This window comes from Urocitellus parryii, chromosome 4, assembly GCF_045843805.1.
Source record: "Urocitellus parryii isolate mUroPar1 chromosome 4, mUroPar1.hap1, whole genome shotgun sequence".
Classification (NCBI taxonomy): Eukaryota; Metazoa; Chordata; class Mammalia; order Rodentia; family Sciuridae; genus Urocitellus; species Urocitellus parryii.
The window spans coordinates 67,864,215-67,874,687 of NC_135534.1; the positions used below are offsets into that span (position 1 = coordinate 67,864,215).

Here is a 10,473-nt window from a genome sequence, read left to right on the forward strand (position 1 = left end):
AAAGAGAACCTTTTTTTTTTTTTTTTTTTTTTTTTTTTTTGGTAGATGGACACAACACAATGCCTTTATTTTTATGTGGTGCTGAAGATCGAACCCGGGTCCACCCATTCTAGGCGACCGCTCTATCACTGAACCACAATCCCAGCCCCTCATATTCTTCTCTTTTATCTCATAATTTAAACCCTTATCAAATCATGCTGCATTATCTTCAGCTCCTTTAGGACTTGGGCTACACCCTATATACAGCTGACCATACTGCTCCAGCATAGGACCTGGTACCTGTCATACACCAGGACTCAAATAACTGGAAAAGGACTCAATAACTGTTCATAAGGAAATGGATGAGCAAATGAAGACACTCTCTCAAGGGGAAGTTAGGAAAGGAAAAACTTGGCATGGTATGTTCGGGCTAATAAGAAAGTGAAAGAAACAAAGCATTTTGAGAGCTTCATAAGGAAGAGAAACCTTTGTGTGGAGTCAAATAGGCCCTTGTATGGTTTTAAGTATCACTGAAGGAAGACAAAAACACAGGAGACCAAGAAGAGACAGTTTCAAGTTAAAAGACTCAAAAGTTAAGGTGCAAAAAACAAACCTAGCTTAGGATATTTCAAGTTTCCAGGACCTTTGCGTGCGCGCATGCGCGCGCACACACTCTCACACACAGAAAAACCCTTCGGGCTTCGGTTGTAGAAAGACACTAAAAGGGAAGAAAAGTTCAGGCTAAATGTTAGCTAATTAATCCAAAAATGTTAGAATCCTCCTAGATCTATACTCTGGAATGTGGTTCCTCCTGAGAATCATTCTTGACTAAAAACCCCCTGCAGCAGCTGACAGTAAATAGGACAATCATATTATTCATTCAACAATATTTGAAAGTTTGCTATTTGCAGTCACTATCCTAGGCACTGGGCTTAAAACAATGAACTTGATCAGTTAAAACTTATTGCTCTCAAGAAGGTTTCATTCAAGCCAGATGTGGTGGCCTACATCAGAAATCCTAGCAACTTGGGAGGCTGAGTCAGGAGGATTGCAAGTTTGAGGTCAGCCTTAAAAACCTGAAGAGGCCCTAAGCAACTTAGTGAGACCCTGTCTCAAAAAGGGCTGGGGATGTGGCTGAGTGGTTAAGCACCCCTGAATACAAACCCCAAGAACATAAAAGAAAGCTTTCGTTCTAGTTGTAAAAGATGATGGGGGATGGATAGATGGATGGATATAGTGTGGGATGAGATGTCATACTAGGCAGTAAATACTATGGAAGGAAAAAAAAAGGAGGAAGCTAACTGGCAGGATACAGATTTTTCTCAGGATCAAATCTCCTTACCTAGTGATTCCTAAACTTTAACAAGTATCAGAATCACTTGGAGGACTTGATAAAGCAGAGGTTTTAAGGCCCAATCCCAGTTTTTCATTTGTAGGTGTGGGATAAGACCCATTAATTTGCCAACAAATGCCCAGATTATGCTGATAATCCTGGTCCAGGGACCATACTTTGAAAACTAATTGTTTCAACCCAAAGGATTAGGTAACCTGGCTCATGGGTCTTGATTTGCTTCTTCATTCATACACATTCATTCAAACACTTATGCAAAGTTCCAGGAATTTAGCTAGGCACTAAACCAAAACAGATTCTGTTCTCAAAAAATTCACAGGCTAATAGAAAAAGGTACAAACTCCTACACATGGGTGATTGCTACCTGCCTGTCCTGGAGCATAAAAGCAAACTCCTAAAACTTTAAGGCTGAGAAGTGCTACAAAGGGTTATAAAAATGCTGTATACAAAAACAACTCATGCCATGGGGGGAAAGAGGGAGAGACTAAGGGACCCCTTTCCAGAGATCCAACAAGGACTTATCCACAGTCAAGTAAGAGAAGGCAGGCATTCCACATGCACATGCAAAAGCAAAGATGAAAAAGAGGATGTGAGAGGAGAATATAGAATGAGGCTGCAAAGGCAGGCAGTAATCTAATCTCTTAAGAGTTTCTTATTACATGTTAAGGAGTCTGAAATTAATCTTTCAACAATGAAGGGTCCGGCAGGAGGCACTGATGGGATTAAGTTTTGTTGTACAAAGATCCTTCCTTTGTGTCCTCCAAGCCTAGCACTGGACCTCAAAACATGTGCTCAGTAAATGCATATTAAGTTGAGCTGAACAAGTTTACTTATCAAGTGCCCTCTTATGGATGAGGGGCCAGTTACCTTCTCTGCAGGGCTCACTTTGGCCAGGACAAGACTTGTAAAACAGGTCCAGCAACCTCAATTATTGCACACTACTCCTGGGACAACTGCAGTCCCCCAGAGGGCCTTCATTGTTTACATGTCTACCTCACCCACTAGACTTTGAGCTCTCAGAAGACAGAGACTGAATTCCCATAGCCTTTAGCAGAAGGCTTGAAACATAATAGCTCTCCAGACTCCAGTAATGTTGGATAAAAGAATGACTGAAAAAGCAAATTGACCGGGTAGACCCATGAGTTCATGTAGGCTCATGCAGTTCATTCCCTTCAGGGAATATTGCAGGGTACACATTCCCAAAGCCCTTAGAAGCAGCACTTCTAGGTGAGGTGGCATGGGTTTCGTTGCAACTGATTTATAATTTCCAAACTGAAACAAAAATGTTACAAGTGCAGTGGTACAAATCCCAATAGACCTCTGAAGGCCCCAATGGGAAAAAGTCAGCTCTCTCCCAGAGGGAGGGGATGCCAGCATAGACTTCACAGTGGAGAGGAATCTTGAAAGGTGAGTGGATGATTGCTACCTGCCTCAGTGTCTGCAGCATAAAAGCAAACTCCTTAAGCTTTGAGGCTGGAAGTGACCTACTTAAGGTCACAAAGTTAGTAGGTGAGGCCACACGGTAAGACAAAGGAGGTATCTCTGTATTGTTGACTTGTTTTCTCCTGACAATTGAGAGAGAGCCCAGAGTTTTACCAGGTGAAACTGAAAGATTTCTCTCTGGAACAACTCATAATAAAGGCAAGACTAATGAACTTTAATTTTTACTGGTAACCACAATGATAACCCTTCCCTTCACATCTCACAATGCTGGATATATAATAAAGGGTAAGACAATGAATTATCCAAGAGGACTTTGCTCACAACACCAAAGAAACACCCAATACTTCTCAAATATTCTTCCAAAACACTCCCAGATTCAAGAGAGTGAAGGTTGTAATAATCATGTCTTTTTGAAATGGAATAATGAACGTGAAACACTATATGATACTCCTTCCCCCATCTGGTTTTAACTTTCCAAGTTACGGAGTATTCCCGGAGTGGGGGAGGGGCTGCCCAAGTCAAGTACTACCGAGCTTATTTTTTCAAGGCGTCGAACCCTAAAAGTGATTCCCCCAGCCAGGACCGGGCAATCTCTATGCAGAATGAATCGGTCGCTGCTTTGCTAGGCTTTGCGGGAGCCGGCTAGGGTGAACGTCGGAGGACCGCGAAGTTCGGAAGGGAGTCGGTCCGGGACCAGGTCCTGTCGTGCACCCGGCCCAGCCCGATCCCTCCTCCGCCCTGCCCCACTCTCGGGTCCCAGAAGTGCCCAAGCATCAGAGACCTGCGGTCGCACCGGTGCGTGCACAAGGAGCCTTTGTTGGCCCGACTCGAACGGCCGGCCTTGCGGGGCGGCGCCTGCCTCACCTTACCTGGAGTCCCCGCCCGCCCGCCCGCCGAGGCGGAAGGCCCCCAGGGGAGAATGAATGGGCCCAGGCCTCCAGCCCACCCCGCTTGCCCGCTGCACCGTCCCAGCCCCGGCGCCCCGGCCCGGGCAGCAGCGACACCAGGGGTACGGGGCAGGAGGCCGGCTCACCTTCCGCGCTCGCTCGGCTCCGCTCAGCTCCTCCTCCTCCTCCACCCCGGTGGCGGCAGCCGAGCCCGGAGCGCGCGAGTGTGCGCGAGCGGCCGCTTCTCTCTCTCCCTCCCGCCGCCGCCGCCGCTGCGTGCTCCGAGCCTCCCTCAGGCCGCTCGCGCCGCGGATCCCCTCAGGACCACGGATCGACAAGGGAAGAGACGCTGAGGCGCGGGAGGGGACGGGGCGGCGCGCTGAGGAGTGTTGCTGGGGAAGGACCTGGGATCTGCGAGGGCGGGGACGTGAGGGGCTGCAGTGGACTCCGAGGGAGGAGGTGGGAAGTCGAGGGAGACTCGGTTCTTTCGGAAGAATCTCGAGAGCGCGGGGCTCCGTGAAAAGAGAGAGAAGTGTGAGAGGAAAGTGTCCGAGGAGTAGGATGGTGGATCCTGGGACCCAGGCGCCAGCAGCCTTGAGGGCGAGTAGAGGGGCGGGGACGTGTGGGGGAAACCGCGAGGGGCGGCTACTGTGTGGTCGGCACCTTCGGTTCCAGCCGCAGCCGCACTATTGTACGCAGCGCGGCTGGGCCCGACCGCCTCGCCCACCAGCCCCCGCCCCCTCCCGGCGAAGCCGCGGCGCCGGCCGAGCCCTGTCCGCCCCGCCTCCAGCAGGTGGGAGGGGGCGGGGAGCGCTGGACGACCCACGTGAGCTAGGCCAACTCCGCTAGGGATGCCGGCGCCCTGGATGACGTCATCGGCGCATGACGCCAGAGGCCAGGGAATCACCGGGCTGTCCGTGACGTCATTGCGCCACCTCTCTGTCCTTCGCCTGCGCTGTGTCCCGCTGCAGTCTTTTTGGAAGCGGCATTTCTTCTGAGAGGTTATTTGGATGATTTCGAGATGCGTACAGTCCCGATCGGAAAAGACGCTAACCCGCTGGTCTTCAGCTTACAAAGCACCACAACATTCATTAGCTCTTTGCCAAGAGCTGAATTTGAAAACTGGCGGATCTCCTGTGATCTCAGAGCCAGAAATATATTATTCTGTTTTTTTATTGGGGGGGGGGGCGGGTAGGATTTTGGAGCGAGGGTACGGGAAGTTGGGGAAAAGGAATGACAATGGAGAAGTTTGAACTTTCCTAAACTGAAGGAAAAAACTGGAATCCCTTTCCTGTTCTTTTGCCACGGAAATTGCTTTCTACCTAAACGTTTCTCCTGAGTTCATACTCTGCATTTCCTAAAACTCCCAAACAGCGTTTCTTCGTACCCTGCTGTACGATCATTTCATCAAGTCCAAAACTGAGGTAGCCTTATCCACTAAAAGTCTGGAATCTGATGGTAGTGATAAACCTTAAAATTTATAAGCCATAATTTTAACATCGTAGTAAGTAATATCTGTGTATCCTTATCTCCTAAGCCTCAGTTTTACCATAATAAGGATGACTTAAAGTTAGCCGCATTAAGTCCTTTAGAATATTGGCAATTTCTATTGCCATTTCCCCCCACAGACTTGTTACTCTCTCTTTTGTTTCTTTGGCCTCTGCGAATGGACCACCAACCCAGCTGACTCCTACGCCAAAAATCTAGGCATAGGTCCCCATTCTTCCTCTCTCAACGTCCATATGAAATTGGTCGCCAAGGTTTATGGATTCTCCTAAATACTTTTCAAGTCCTTGCCCTTCTGTTCATCCACCACTTGGACAACTATAACAACCTTCAGTCTCTCCAAATTCAATCTATTTTCACACTAGTCACCACAGTAGCCTTTTAAAACCACAAAGCTGATGATGTTCTCCCCTGTTAAACAGTCTGAAAACCTTATATTTCTTTCAGGATGAAGTCCAAGCTTCTTGACACTTCACAACCCAGCTGCTTACACCCATCTTTACTGGCTTCGTCTCACACTGTATATCTTTTGCTCCAACCACACCAAAATACTACTTATTTCTTTGAACACATACTTCTTCATGTCTCATTGCCAACACCATTCATTACAAAGGTCGACTCAATTAGATATCAGATGTATTCATTCAACTAATATTCATGGACTTTTCTTGAGCTTAACAATGTTGTAATCCTATAGTACTTACATGCCTTTATGGTATAGTAACTGCATTTATGTATGTGACTCCATCAGTGCCTTAAGAACAACTCATATTTCTAGATCTGTCTCCAGCACCTAGAACAGTGCTTGACACATGGCAACAAAACCATTATTAAAATGTATTTAATAAATGCTTATATGGTGCTGCTGGATACTGTTCTGAGAACTTTGCAACTTCTTAACTTCTAACAACACTTTTAGATAGATACCACTCTTCTTCCTTCTATCTTATTGAGGAGGAAACTGAGACATAAAAGGGATAATGTAATAACCAAAGATCTCAACCCAGTAAATTGATTCTAATTTATAGTCTCTTTGTATCATCTCTACGGTAGGCAGAATAATGACTCCTCCAGAATGTTCACATCCTCATCCCTGAGAATTATGAGTATGGTGTCTTCGATGACAGGGTTGCAGATGTAATTAAATTAAGGATTTAGAGATAGGAATTCCCCAGCTCTGGGAATAGACTTCAGAAGATGGAAAAGGCAAGAAAATAAGTCCTCCTTTGGGACCTCCAGAATGGAACATCCCTGCCAAAACATTAATTTTAGCCAACTGACATCCATTTCAGACTTCCAAGCTACAAAACTCAGATAAATAATAAATGTATGATGTTGTAAGCCACTATGTGTGTGATAATTTGTTACAATGGCTGTAGGAAACTAATACAATCTCTAGTCAAGGGTAGGGCTGCTCTATATTAATAAGTGGAAAAAGCATACTTGCTAGAAGTTGCATCCATCCAAATGTCTCCATCCCATGTCTTAACAGTCCCACTCCTACCAACAGGGATCCTAACTTTGGCATAAGAAAGCAGTCATGGCCAGTGTGATGGTGCTCATCTGTAATCCCAGCAACTCAGGAGGCTGAGGCAGGAGGATCCAAGTTTAAAGCCAGCCTCAGCAATTTAGTAAGACCCTAAGCAACTTAGTGAGACACTGTCTCACAATAAAAAATAAAAAGGGCTGGGGATGTGGCTCAATGGATAAGTACCCCTGGGTTCAATCCTGAGTATTAAAAAAAAAAAGCATTCATGACATCTCTGGCACCCCTTTACATTCTGGCTGGGCCTCACTTTCAGTGTAGTCTGCTCTTTGACCACAGGAGAGCTTTTCAAAAATCTTTCATGGGGTGTCTTCTAGATTGTCCTGAATTGAATTGATAGGTGAATGACCTGAGCCTAGAATTCTCTTTCTTCAAAAATTTTAAAATAGTTAACAAAATCCAGTCAAGTCTGAAATTTTAATTAACATTATCCCATACCATTCAAGTGCTAGAGCAGGATTACTCAATGGGTCTGGTATCTTGCCCAAGGGAAAAGAAACTGGTAGTTTACAGGCGGGAAACCTTAGATAGTATAGTGGTTTGTGGCCTTCGACTCTCAGTACTATTTGACAAAAATTACATTTAGTATTTCATCTCTAAGTAGGAAGACTTTAATATTTTTAATATATTTATTTTTTTAATATTTGACAAAAATTACATTTAATATTTCATCTCTAAGTAGGAAGACTTTTAATATTTTTAGGGCAATAACAAATAAGGTTGAAACCCCTGTGCCTAGGGTATTGCATAATATAATGTATTCCTCCCACTTATACTTCAATCTACCAGTAGGTAAAGAGCTTTAGCTATTATGATTGTACAATAAGTCAGAGGTTATCACTACTCAAGTTACTATCAATAAGGGAGTCTTTGTTGCCATTTGATCACAATTGATTCAGTCCCAGAATCCCATCCTGAGGTCCAACTTCTCTCCTGGTAGCAGTTACCTAACTTTGGGTTTCCCAGAAAGCAGAACCTGAGATAAATACTCAAGAGCATGATGTTTACTTAGGAGGTGATCCCAAGAAATCTGAGTTAGAGAGGGGAAAGGGCAAAGTCAGTGGAGATTATGGTATTTAGGGTCTCACTTCTCCAGAATCTCAAGAGAAGTACTCAGAATGCCTCCCAGAATAGACTCCCTGAAAGATGAGAGCTCTTTTATCTGCTGGCTTCCATTCCTGATTGGGTGAGTATTGTCCTCAGGGCAGTTGATTCCCCTGGATTTTGTGGCTTTGCTTACAGGTCTATCTAGCAAGTTACCACATATTCCAGAGAAGGTCCCAAGCAGAGTAAAGAAAGAGATGAGAGCTGGAACTGTCTACTACAGCTGCAACTGAAATCAAAGATGGGCTAAGGGAATGTGGAAGTGCCAGAAGTGTCTGCCACAAACTAGTTAGGTTTCTTTTGTAGGTTCACATTATAAACCAACTTTAGTAGATACTGCCAAACCTATTTTTTCAAAATCATTGAATTCATTTACACTCCTACCAGCAATGTATGAAAGTTTTGGTTATTCTATGCTTTCACTTGGTATTATCAATATTAATTTACTCATTCTGGGCAGTATGTAGTGACATTGTGTTCTTTCTTTACTTAGCATTCCTGTGTTTACTGATGAGGTTGAAAACCTATGAATAAGTTTATTGGTCATTTGGATATGGTCTTTTGTGAAGTATCTAATCAGGTCTTTTGCCCAAGGTTTAAATATCAACCTTATTAAAATATAACAGCAGTTAATAAAACATGTCCATTTTAAGTGTTCAGCCTCATGAGTTATTTTTTTTAAAGAGAGAGAGTAAGAGAGAGGGAGATAATTTTAATATTTATTTTTTAGTATTTGGCGGACACAACATCTTTGTTTGTATGTGGTACTGAGGATCGAACCCTGGCCGCACGCATGCCAGGAGAGCGCGTTACCGCTTGAGCCACATCCCCAGCCCCAGCTTCATGAGTTATGACAAAAGTATGTAACCATGTAAATGCAAACCCCATCTGTTTAGCAAGTTCCCTTAAGCCTCTTTACAGTTAGTCTCCTCAGTCAATCTGCTTACTCTGTCACTATAAATTAACTTTGTCCGAGAATTTCATATAAATAAAATCATACCATAGGTACTTCTTTGTGTCTGGTTTCTTTTCATAATTTTTTCCCCATGCTGAATCCAAGGCCTCCTGCATTCTAGGTGAGCATAGGACCACTGAGCTGCATTCCCAGGTCTCATAATGTTTTTCAGATCATCTACATTGTTTCATATTTTAGACAGTATTCCCTTTATTGCTGAATAATATTCCACTGTATAGATTTTCCACAATTTGTTTATCTGTTTAGCTGTTTCAAGTGTTTAGCCCACTGAGAAAAAGCTACAATGAACCAGTTGCACTGGTGCACATGGGTAATCCCAGTGACTTGGGAGGCTGAGGCAGAAGGATCACAAGTTCAAGGGCAGCCTGGGCAACTTAATGAGGCCCTGTCTCAAAATAAAAATAAAAAAAGGACTGGGGAATGGCTCAGTCATAGACTGCACTTAGGTTCAATTCCCAGTACCATAACAAAAAAAAAAAAAAAAAGAAAAAGAAAAAAGAAAAAGGAAGGAAAGAAAAGACTACAATGATTGTTATATAATGTGCATGTGTGCTTGTGCGGACATATGTTTTCATTTTTCCTTATAAATACCCAGAAGTGTTATAGATGAGTTGTAGGATGGGTTCATGTTTAACTTAATAAGAAACTACCAGAGTGTTCTTTAAATAGTTGTGTTATTTGCTGCTCTTTTGATATGTTCCCATCAGTCCTTGCACAGTTCTTTGCTTTTGATCCAAGATGTTCAAGGCTCTCTTTTTTTTTGAGCCAGCCTTCAAATATGCTCTTTCTCCAAGGCTCTGATTCCTTTCAAGGAAGGATTGGTATTTAAATATTGAACTTTAAGCACTAACTAGGTAATCTCATTATCATGCATACCAGTGTTCCCAGGCCCTCTCAGTGTATAGAACTACAAGAAGATGTATTCTCACTCTCTGGGCTGGAAGAAGTATGCTGCCAGTTCTAAAGCTGTAAGAAGTGGACTCTGCCAACAACCTGAGGAACATGGAACCTCTGAAGAGACCATGGCTCACCCACACCATGACTGCAGTCTCGTGACACCCTGAGCAAAAGACACACCTAATCCCCTTCTGATTCTTGACCCACAGAAACTAAGGTAATAAATGTGTGTGTTCTAAGCTACTAAGTTTGTGGTCATCTGAAACCAAGCAACAGAAAATTTTTACAGAAGGGGTGGGAGAAAAGGGGAAGAGGAAGAAAAAAGGAAGCTCTCTGGAGACATTTTTTTCCTTCTTAATTCTGTCTTCTATTTCCTCCTCCTTCCTCCTGACTCACATGTAGACATGTGTCCAGAGCTGGAACAGCCATCCTGAAACCATGAGGAAAAGGCCAAGAAAATCACAAAGGTCTTGAATTCTAGCTCAGTAGTAGAACACTTGCCAGACGTGCATGAGACCCTGGGCTTAATTCCCCAGTACCACCACCGAAAAAAAAAAAAATGTTTTTAAATCTTGACCAACTACTTTGTGAGTCATTAGCCCAAGGCTAAGACACACTTGCCTCCAGAACTCTCTTTAAGGTATAGAAAAGTAAATTTTTTAAAGCTATTATTTCTCAGGACTTTTACTTGTAGCCAAAGCTAGTCTATTCATCAATGGTAAAGTGTTTTTCTTTTTGTTTGTTTGTTGTTTTGTTTTGCTTTTTGGGTGGGGAGGGGGTTACT

At 43.7% G+C, this 10,473-nt stretch overlaps 1 protein-coding gene across 1 annotated transcript in view; it reads right to left on the reverse strand.

Annotated features, from left to right (window-relative positions):
* Positions 1-4,079, reverse strand: part of Pak1 (p21 (RAC1) activated kinase 1) — a 147,781-nt gene extending 143,702 nt beyond the window's left edge. The window contains exon 1 of the mRNA XM_077797632.1: positions 3,807-4,079. The gene's annotated coding sequence lies outside the window, so the exon portion shown is untranslated. The remainder of the gene's footprint in view (positions 1-3,806) is intronic.
* Between the last annotated feature and the right edge of the window lie 6,394 nt (positions 4,080-10,473).